Here is an 11,797-nt window from a genome sequence, read left to right on the forward strand (position 1 = left end):
GAAATAAATGCTGGAGAAGGTGTGGATAAAAGGGAACTCTCTTACCCTGTTGGTGGGAATGTAAACTAGTACAGCCACTATGGATAACATTATGGCGATTTCTTAAAAAAAAAAAAAAAACTGCCATACAACCCAGAAATCCCACTGCTGGGCATACACACTGAGAAAACCAGAATTGAAAGGGACATGTGTACCCCAGTGTTCATCAAAAACACTGTTTACAATAGCTAGGACATGGAAGCAACCTAGATGTCCATCAGCAGACGAATGGATAAGTAAGTTGCAGTACATATGCACAATGGAATATTACTCAGCTATTAAAAAGAAGGCATTTGAATCTGTTCTAATGAGGTGGATGAAACTGGAGCCTATTACACAGTGAAGTAAGTCAGAAAGAAAAGCACCAATACAGAATATTAATGCATTTTTACGGAATTTAGAAAGATGGTAATGACGACCCTATATGCTGGACAGCAAAAGAGACACATATATAAAGAGCAGACTTTTGGACTCTGTGGGAGAAGGCGAAGGTGGGATGATTTGAGAGAATAGCATTGAAACATGTATATTACCATATGTGAAAGAGATGACCAGTCCAAGTTTGATGAATGAAACGGGGCACTCAAAGCCAGTGCACCGAGACAACCCAGAGAGATGGGGCAGGGAGGGATGTGAGAGGGGTGTTCACAGTGGGGAACGCAGGTACACCCATGGCTGATTCATGTCAATGTATGGCAAAAACCACCATAATATTGTAAAGCAATTACCTTCCTATTGAAATAAAAAACAAACTAACTAAAAAACTTCTCATGTGGCACAGTTGGTAAAGAATCTGCCTGTGATGTAGGATTCCTGGGTTTGAGCTCTGGTTCAGAAAGATCCCCTGAAGAAGGGATTGGCAGCTCACTCCAGTGTTCTTGCCTGGAGAATTGCATGTATAGAGCAGCCTGGTGGACTATATAGTCCATGGAGTCTCAAAGAGTCAGAGACAACTGAGTAACTTTCTTTCACTTTTTCACTTTTTATGAATAAAACTAAGCAAAATTGTTAAACCACAAGTGATTGCATATGCAGACATTTCACCTCATAAGTGATCATGCAGGAAAAACTATAACACCTGTGCTCTTTACTGTTGAAATCAACAGTCCAAGATGGTAAAGCTATTTCTCTGGAGGTTACATTAGATAGATAGATAATAGATAGTTACGTGTCTCTCTCCCCATGCATTTGTATATCTACACATACACTATTTATTAAATATAAAATTTGTGAAAATATGGAACAAAACTTTGGTGAAAAAGCATTTTAGGGATGACTGGTTTTGGGGAAAGCAATTAAACAATAGCAAAACTAAAACTTAATAGATTTCTCTTTTGGGTTGTAAGTCAAATTTTCCAGTTTAGTGGTAGTTGTCAAAGAGTTTTTGAATTCATCTAAAATCAGCAGCTACATTTTTCCTTGGGATATATATGCCACATTGTTGATAAACATATAATACAAAATTATAATTAAAAAATTCAACTGAATCTATCTGGTAATAATTTCATTTACAATAAACATTACAGCCAGAAATATTTTAAAAGTCTTCATTTATTATCCATCAATTTTGTTTGTACTTTCTGGCATATCCAGGGTTAAAAGAAATGGCTGACCATGTAAAATTAATTAAATATTGTTGTGATATTATTACAGTGATGAAGTAGTCTATAGCTTCTAGAAGCTCATCTATTTTTTCTCTTGTTTAATATTTAAGTCAACTTGAATGTTAAATACCTATTTCTAAAATTTAATGAGTATTAAAAGCACACACAATCTCCATTAACTCAGATAATTTATTGTCAGTTTCTTTGTCATCACATGCTAACAATCTCTCTTGCAAACTTGAGGAAATCTCCTCTTATGCCACAATCTCCTGGAAAATTTATATCTTTGAAGGTGGCTGGGGAATAACCAATAAGAAAAAAGGACCTGTTCTTCCCTTATTTTTAGAGAGCTCAGAGGGCCCTAACTAAACCTAGAGAGGTCACAGTTGAATAGAAAAACCTTGTATTATCCTTAGAATGAAAATTAACACAGAAGAATGGGTACTCAGTTCTTGATTAGTCAATCCAGGCATAGGTTTAGTGTTTGAAGAAGTGCTCAGAAGGATAAGCAGACCTCTCTGAAGCATGAATAATGCTTTAATGAACATCATGATATTCTTATGCATATAAAGTTAAGATTTTATAATTTTTTCAAATATCACAACTTTGAAGTATTTAAAACTATATCAAATAGAAGTTAATATTTGGCTGCCTTCAGATTTTCCTCTTATTCACTCTCCTAGTTCTCCAGCACCCATACTTTATACAGACTCTATCTGCAACATCAACTACTTTTATTTTATAATTTCTAAAGATATAAATATTCCATAGTATGTACATATTCACAAATTTAGGTTTTTATGTCACCTTAGTGACATAAAATAGCTTTATTTTTTTATGGCATTTAAGTTCATCTAAAGGAACTTGTTTTATTTTCTTGTATTTTTGGCTAAGAATTTTCCATCTCTGATAATTCGTGTCTTTTAACAACATAAATTTATTCAAAAACAAAATAGAAAATAAAATCTAAACCTAAACTGTATTATGGTTGTTGTTTTTAATGTAGGAAAAATGAGATATAGGGAGATTGCTACCTTCTTGTCCACATATCTGTCAATAAAATAATCAATAGACAATTTATAATAGGAATAGAAAACAATTTTGAGCCAAACTGAGGACTACAGCCCAGAAGACAGACTCTCAGATATTTCTGAGGATGGATCTGCTTCAGAGGGTCATGATTTTCAGCACAGCTTTATGTCTTAGAGCAAGGAGCATTAAACAAGTTAGGGAAATATTCATTCAAGTTTCAGGGAAAAAAATGGACCAGCATGTACACAGCGAGTCAAGATGGTCTTGACACTTGGGGAGGAAGAGTACTAGCAGTGGTGCCTCAGGAAAGAAGGGGTTTAATCTTTATTTTTAGGATGCACATTTCTTCACTTCTGGTAAACACATCCTTTTCTTTAATGATTAAATTAGATGTACAATGTTTGATAGTCTATAAATTGGCTGTTTCGGTCAGCACAAAATAGGAGTTAACTCATGATAAGGCAGAATAATATCCCCATACCTACCTCAATATGTGAAAAGTACTTTCATATATCCTATCAAAGCAAAGAAATTTGTAATTTCAAATGTATTGTGCTGCTTTTTATAATGTTTAAATGGATACAAAGCAGCTTTTAAGATAATGGGAACTTAAAAACAATAGTCCATTTGGAAGATACTATTTTTCCCTTGACAAAGTACATACCAGGAGACAAAATGTATTCTTTTTCATTGTTGCAAATAATAGAATAAAATCTGTCAGCTGTCACTTCCAGCTTTGGATAGAAATTTCCAATAACCTTCTGAGACAAGTATGATCTGTTCTTCTAGATCTGGTCACCATGAATATCCTATGTGTTCTAGACAGTTGTTGCTGCTGTTTCCCAAAAGCAGCTGAATATTAAGTAGACATTAACTAAATAGAAATATGTTGCTACAAAATCTCTCATTTTTATTATTATTGTTCTACTTACATTTTTTCTTCAGTTATGAGCAGAATCAATGTTGCCAAACATTTATTTTGCTCTTGCCAAGCAGTCAGCTACCAGGCTGCCTACAAGCCCCCTGCCCTTGTAAGCTGCCAATTTAAACTGAATTAACTGATGTGTAGTCTAAGTCACTTATAGTCTTATTCAAGTGAAAAAAAAAATATATAAATCAGGCAAATCAAAATAAATATGGATACAGAAATCTTCATTTCACACAGGAAAACTTTGTAAATTGTGTCTATGAGATGTGAAATTGCACATGAGCTAAAGTAAATAAACAGTAATGTTGCCTCAAAAAAAAAAAAAAAACAAAAACAAAAAAGATAGCTTGAGGGACTTGAAGTGAAGTGAAGTCGCTCTGTCGTGTCTGACTCTTTGCGACCCCCAAGGACTGTAGCCTACCAGGATCCTCAGTCCATGGGATTTTCCAGGCAAGAATACTGGAGTGGGTTGCCATTTCCTTCTCCAGGGGATCTTCCCGACCCAGGGATCGAGCCTGGGTTTTCCCACATTGTAGGCAGACGCTTTTACCATCTGAGCTACCAGGGAAGCCCACAGAGCCAGCAAAAAAAAAGAAAGAAAAATTCCAACTATAAATATGGAAGTTATTAGAAGGGGAATAGAGACAAAATGGGGCAGGAAACTTATTCAAAGATAATAGTGTATAAAAAATTTTCCATATCTTGTAATACAGATCCAGGAAATACAAAGGGCATCATATGAGAGAAATCTGAAGTTACTCACATTGACAAAAACTGCAATTATACTGTCAATAAAAGGCAAAAAATAAAATTTTGACAAGAGAAAAGTAACCCATCAACTATAAAGAAACAAAAACTACCCATAAGATTATCAGTGAAATTTTAGCAGAAGCCTTGCAGTTTGGAAAGATATGGAGTCATATTTGAATGACTAAAAGAAAAATTATTCATACAAGAAAACTTTACGTTTCAAAACTGTTGATAGATATCAACAGAGAGAAGCGAAGGTTTTCCCACATCAATATGATTGAGGGAGTTAATAGCCAGTGGGATTGTTTTACAAGAAGTGCTAAAGGAACTTTCAAGTTGCAATGAAAGATGTTAACAAAGCAAGAAAATAGCATAAAATATTAAATTCCACTAAAAAAGATAAAGATATAGAAAAGATATAGAGAAATATAGACTACAACATTAACAGTGGAGGATAACTTATCTTTACTTCTAGTATAAAAGTCAAAAAAACAAGGATTAAAAAACACAGTTACAGTTATGTTAATAGAGAAATAATATAGATGCAGATTATGACATTTGTACTATAAAATACGTACAGTAAGAAAAAGTAAAAGGTTTTGTATGCAAGTTAAATGAAATTGTTATCACCCTAAATTAGGCCATTATAACTATACATATTTTATGTATGCTTTGTGATAACAAGATATAATATATCCATACAGTTACATGAAAGAGAAAGAATAATAAAATAATATTTGTACATATCCAAATAGGTAATACAGATAGAGAATCAAAGAAAGAAACTGTGGACTTAAATAACACCAGAGACCAAATATATCTAACAGACATATATGAAATGAAAGAAGAAAGATAACAACATGAATCTTGGTATATCAATGACACTGATGACTTAGAAGAAGTATGTAAATTCCTGGAAACATACAACTTATAAAAACTGAACCAGGAAGAAATAGAAAATCTGAATAAACCTATAATTTATGAGGACATTGAATCAGCAATCAAGAGCCTTCAAACAAATAAAAGGCAAAGACATGATGGTTTCCCTGGTGAGCCTATTAATTACTCAAAGAAATAATGTCAGTCCTTATCAAACCTTTCCAAAAAGCTGATGGGGAAAAAAAAAAAGTCATTTCCACACTCCTTTTTTTTTTTTTTTTTTCCACACTCCTTTTATAGGGTCAGTATTATCTTCTCACAAAGTCAGAAAAAGATACCACAAGAAAACAAAAGTGCAGAAAAATATCCATCATATACAAAGTTGCAAAAATTCTCAAGAAAATACTGGATCATTGATTTCATCTCCACACCGAAAGAATCTTACACAATGAATAAAGAGAATTTATCCTTGAGATCCAAGAATGGTTAAACACATGAAAAATCAATCAATGTGATATACCACATTAAGAGAATAAAGAATAAAATCACATGGTGTTTTAAATAAATGCAGGAACAGGGTTTGAAAAATTCAACACTGATGATAAACATTCTCAACATACTAGAATTTATGTACTAATTTCTAGTATTTATGTACATACTAGAAATTCAGAGGAATTTATCTGAACAAAATAAATGTCATATAAGAAAAACCCACAACTAACCTCATACTGAGCAATACCAATAAAATCAGGAGCAAGGTAGGAGTTCTCAGTTTTACCACATCTATGAAACATAGAAATAAAAATCATTTGCCAGAACAAAAAAGCTAAATAAATAAATAGATAAATAAATACATTATCCAAATCAAGAACAAAGGAGTAAAATTTTGTCTATTTGCAGGTGACATGAACTTGTATATAGAAATCACTTAAGCACTTCCAAAAAACATAATAAAAATCAAGAAACCAAGTGAGCAAAGTTGTAAAACAACATAATACAAATGCAATAGTGCTTAGTTGCTCAATGTCCGACTCTTTGTGACCCTATGGACTGCTGCCTGCCAGGCTCCTCTGTCCATGGGGATTCTCCAGGCAAGAATACAGGAGTGGGTTGCCATGACCTCCTCCAGGTAATTGATCTTTCCAATACAGGGCTAGAACCCAGGTTTCCTGCATTGCAGGCAGATTCTTTACAGACTAAGTCACCAGGGAAGCCCAAATATATATATATATATATATATATATATATATATATATATATATATATATATATGTAAACTTTATAAAAATAAATTGGAAAAATTTATTTATAATAGCCAAAAAAATAAAATTCTTGGGAATAAACTTCCCCAAGGAAGTGAAAGGTTTAATAACATTGATCAGAGAAGCTGGGCAAAACAAAAACAAATTTAAAAATTAGAAATATAATACAAAAATAATGCCCACATTTGGACTTTAATAATCAAAAGATTAAAATTGTTAATACATCCTCAACACCCAAGTTTATTTATAAATTCAGTGCATTCCCTATCAAAACTCTAATAGTATTTCTTATAGAAACAAAAAGCAACAAGTAAAAATAATTCCAAAATTCAGGGCTTCCTAGGTGCTGCTAGTGGTAAAGAATCCTCTTGTCAATGTAGGAGACTCAGGGATATTGATTCTATCCCTGGCTTGGGAAGATCATCTGGGGTAGGAAATGGCAACCCACTCCAGTATTCTTGCCAGGAAAATTTACATGGGCAGAGGAGCCAAGCAGGCTACAGTCCATGGGGTCACAAAGAGTTGCACATGACTGAGCAACAAGCCACACTAAATCCAAAATTTATGTGGAACCATCAAAAAAGTTAACATAGCCCAAATAATCTAGAAAAGCAGATTCAAAGCAACATATGTCCTTAGTTCAAAATATGTTTAAAACTACAATACTTAAACCTTGTGGAACTGAAACAAAGGAAGATATATAGAACAATAGAATCATATAGACAGTTCTGATGCAAATCCACATATATAAATACTCAACTAATCTTTTACAAGAGTATCAAGTTTACACAGTGAGGAAATGGTGTTGTTGTTCAATCACTCAGTCGTGTTCAATGCTTTGTGACCCATGGATTGTAGCATGCCAGGCTTCCTTATCCTTCACTATCTCCTGGAGTTTGCTCAAAATCATGTCCACTGAGTTGACGGTGCCATTCGACCATCTCATTCTCTATTGTTCCATCTTCACCTGCCCTCAGTTTTTCCCATCATCAGGGTCTTTTCCAATGAATTGGCTGTTTGCATTAGGTGGCCAAAGTATAGGAGCTTCAGCTTCAAGATCAGTCATTTCAATGGATATTCAGGGTTGATTTTCTTTAGGATTGGCTGGTTTGATCTCCTTGCAGTCCAAGGGACTCTCAAGAGTCTTCTCCAGCACCACAGTTCAAAAACATCAATTCTTTGGAGCTCAGCCTTCTTTATGATCCAACTCTCACATTCCTACCCTCCTACTGGAAAAACCATAGTTTGACTATACAGACCATTGTCTACAAAGTGCTGTCTCTGCTTTTTAATACACTGTTTAGGTTTGTCATAGCTATTCTTCCAATGAGAGAAAATTTCATGGCTGCAGTCACTGTCCAAGGGATTTTTGAGCAAAAATAAATAATATCCACCATTTGTTTCCATTTTATCCCTATCTATTTTGCATGCAATGATGGGACCAGATACCATGATCTTAGTTTTTTGAATGCTGAGCTTTAAGCCAGCTTTTTCCTAACTTTTCTCTTCTTTCACGTTCATCAAGAAGCTTGTTAGTTCCTCTTCATTTTCTTCCAATAAGGTAGTAGCATCTGAACATCTTAGATTATTAATATTTCTCTTGGCAACCTTGATTCTGGCTTGTGTTTCATCCAGCCTTAATCTTCATTGAATGAAGATAAAGTTAAATAAGCAAGGTGAAAATATACAGCCTTGATGTATTCCTTCCCAATTTGATCCAGTCAGTTGTTCCATGTCTGGTTCTAACTGTTGCTTCTTGACCTGCATACAGGTTTCTCAGGAGGCAAGTAAGGTGGTCTGGTATTCCCATCTCTTTAAGAACATTCCACAGTTAGTCATGATCCGCACAAAGGCTTTAGCATAGTCACTGAAGCAGAAGTAGTTATTTTTTTCTAAAAGTCCCTCACTTTCTCTATGATCCCATGGATGTTAGAAATTTAGTCTCTGTTTTCTCTGCCTTTTCTAAATCCAGCTTGTGTATCTGGAAGTTCTCTGATTCACATACTGTTGAAGCCTAGTTTGTAGGGTTTTTTTTTTAGCATTACCTTGTTAGCATGTGAAATGAGTGCAATTGTGTGGTAGTTTGAACATTTTTTTGGCATTGTCCCTTCTTTAAAATTTGAATGAAAGCGAACCTATTATATTCCAGTGGCCATTGGTGAGTTTTCCAAATTTGCTGGCACATTGAGTGCAGCACTTTAACAGCATCATCTTTTAGGACTCAAAATAGCTGTAATTCCATCACCTCCACTAACTCTGTTAGTAGTAGCTTCCTAAGGCCCACTTGACTTCAGGTTCCAGGATGTCTGGTTCCAGATGAGTGAACACACTATCGTGGTTATTATCATTAAGACCTTTTTGTACAGTTCCTCTGTGTATTCCACCCACAGGTTCTTAATATCTACTGTTTCTATCAGGTCCATACTATTTCTGTCCTTTTTTGTGCCCATCTTTCCATGAGATGTTCCCTTGGTATCTTTAATTTTCTTGAAGAGATCGCTAGTCTTTCCCATTCTATTGTTTTCCTTTTTTTTTTTTTTTTTGGCATTGTTCACTTAAGAAGGCTTTCTTATCTCCCTGCTATTCTTTGGAGTTCTGCATTCAGATATCTTTCTTTTTCTCCTTTGCCTTCCACTTGTCGTCTTTTCTCTGTTATTTTTAAGGTCTCCTCAGGCAACCATTTTGTCTTTTTTCATTTTTTTCCCCCCTTGGGGATAGTTTTGATAACCACCTCCTGTACAACCTTATGAACTTGTGTCCATAGTTCTTCAGGCACTCTCTCAGATATAATCCCTTAAATCTATTTGTCACTTTCACTGTATGATCATAAGGGTCTTGTTTTCACTGACTGCTATATTTATTCATCCATTGATGTATAGTTAGGTTTTTCATAATTTGGATATTGTGAACAATACAGCAATTGGAATGGAAGTGATTATATCACTCAGAGACCCAGTTTTCCATTCTTTTGTAGCAATTCACAAAAAATGGGTTTGCCAGATCACATATTAGTTTTCACTTTCCATGCTATTTTCCCTAGCAAAGGCATTAAAAAAAAATTATAGCCACTCCAAAGTATGCAAGGTGATAGATCTTTTGATGTTCATTTACATGATGATTAGTAACATTGAGCTAGATACCTAGAGTAATAGGCAAGTTCAGCCTTGGAGTACAAAATGAAGCAGAGCAAAGACTAACAGAGTTTTGCTATGAGAATGCACTGGTCATTGCAAACCTTCTCTTTAAGAACACAAGAGATGACTCCATACACGGACATCACCAGATTATTTATACCAAAATCAGATTGGTGCAACAGAAGGAGGCCCAGATCTAGACAACTGATGTACAACTTTGAGCCCATAGATAACAACACACTGGTGGATACTTGAGGGCTTCCCTGGTGGCTCAGCTGGTAAAGAAACAGCCTGCAATGTGGGAGACCTGGGTCTGATCCCTGGGTTGGGATACTTAATAAATTAGGTCATGTTAAATGTTCTTACTAATTTTTAAATGTATTAAAAGAATAGAACAAAGTGTTTAAATGATGATTAACTTTGACATTGTGCTTCTTATTTGAAATCCCTTATATATAGGAAACATTTTTGTTTTATACAAAAAATCTTTGACATAGGTGTTCAAATGTACACTTCAAGAAGGATCAGACAGGAAGGGTAAAAACACATTCATACCTTAGGGAATAAACAGTAGATTATAAAGAATCTTTATAAACATAAATAATACTCCATGTAGATTACTTCAAATTTGTATCTGTTTCACCAAATTGGTGCATCCCAGGTGATTCAGTGATAAAAACTCTGCCCACAATGCAGGAGACCAGTTTTGATCCCTGGGTAGGGAAGATTCCCTGGAGGAGGAAATGGCAACCTATCCCAGTATTTTTGACTGGAAAATCCCATAGACAGAGAAGCCTGGGACCTTACAGTTCATGGGGTCACTAAAGAGTAGACATGACTGAGCATACACACACACAAACACACATACACACATAACCACCACCACCACTATCAGATAACTTCCTGAAGCATGGGTCTTTTTTGTTTAACGGTTTATTGTTCAATTGCTAAGTCTTGTCTGACTCTATTCAATGGTTAGTTTCAACTTTTAATTTCTTTATATTTAATTTTTTTCTAATGCATTCCTGATCTATCATTGTTGCAATGAAAATTTTGTAATATTTTTCAGCATTTTACTTATATTCATCTGTAAATTCAATAGGTTTCTAATAAAATTTACTAAACTGCAGTATCTATATTTAATTAACATTTTTAAAGAATCTGTTAGTGTTAACATTTGAAAATTATGGTGATCAGTGGTCCTTTTACAGTTTAATATCCACTTATAACTTTAGGCAAACCAAAAATTTAAATATTAATAGCCTACTGTTGGTTAGAAGCTTTATCAATATCAGTCAATTAATATATATTTTGCACATTATATGTATTATACACTGTAATTTTTCAATAAATTAAGTTAGGGAAAAGAAAATGTTATTGAGAAAATCAGAAGAAAGAGAAAGAATATTGATAGCACTGTATTGAATTTATCAATGCCATAAATTTATGTTGTCTGTTTAAAAGATGAATATTTTCTCTGTCAGTTATATGATACAAGATATTGTAGATGATAAACTTCTTACTATCAGTAGACATCAAAAATGAAAAGACAATGTAAAGAGCAAATTTATATTTCTTTAAAGGTATAATGATTCATACACTGATAATGAAGAAACAGCAATGTGATTGCTTTGTGGTAGCTTAGTATAATAAATATGATTGCTTCTCAGTAGCCTATCTATACACTACAAAATAGATCATTATAAAATGTTATGGCATGCTTATTACAGTCATGTTTTAATAGAGTATTAGAAACATTGTTTTGGTTAGTATAGTTATTATAATTTATAATTAGCTTATGACAAAGTTCCTCCTATAGAGTAGTGAGGAAGGTATACTATTTTCATTGAAAACTACTGGAATGATTAGATATCAAAGTACAAAAACAGAGACTTGGCTATTTTTTCATACCATATGCAAGCTTATAAATAAACTAGATGGTCAAAAATACAAATGCTTACAGCACAAAACAAAGCTTCAAAAACATAATTAAAGTAAATATCTTCAGAACTTGGGTATAGGGAAAAGTGAAAGTGAAAATCACACAAAGCATAGAGAAAATGTTTGATAAATTGGATTGCAGTAAAATATAGAGCATAAGTTCATTAAAGATATGCTTAAATATACAAAGAAATCAAAGTACAAGAAACAACAACCAAGCTGCAAAAT

Source organism: Cervus elaphus, chromosome 9 (assembly GCF_910594005.1).
Source record: "Cervus elaphus chromosome 9, mCerEla1.1, whole genome shotgun sequence".
Lineage (NCBI taxonomy): Eukaryota > Metazoa > Chordata > Mammalia > Artiodactyla > Cervidae > Cervus > Cervus elaphus.